This window comes from Octopus bimaculoides, chromosome 30, assembly GCF_001194135.2.
Source record: "Octopus bimaculoides isolate UCB-OBI-ISO-001 chromosome 30, ASM119413v2, whole genome shotgun sequence".
Lineage (NCBI taxonomy): Eukaryota > Metazoa > Mollusca > Cephalopoda > Octopoda > Octopodidae > Octopus > Octopus bimaculoides.
This window is the reverse complement of record NC_069010.1, coordinates 119423-119775: the sequence shown is the minus strand read 5'-3', so window position 1 is coordinate 119775 and position 353 is coordinate 119423.

Below are 353 nucleotides of genomic sequence, written 5' to 3'. Positions count from 1 at the left end.
CTCCAATACAATTACTATTGTCTTTCCAGGGGATATGATGTCTCTTCGATGTCGGTTCAGAGGATTTGATGTATGCAAGATGTTTGGTTGAGGTTCCCCTTCCATTTAACCTCTTGTACACAACACACATCCACACACTCTGTTTTAACATTTCAAACATTTTACCAGATATAAACTTCAATGTGTTCATATTGACTGTGGTTGCCCTAAAGATTTGGACAGGTCAGAAAGAATGAGCTGGGATTTGGTGGATAACTTTCAGCATACGAAAACAAAGTTTGCAGACGTTTGCCTTGAGATATGTTCATATGTTTGATATATTCAGTAAGACATGGTTAATGTATTATATATAA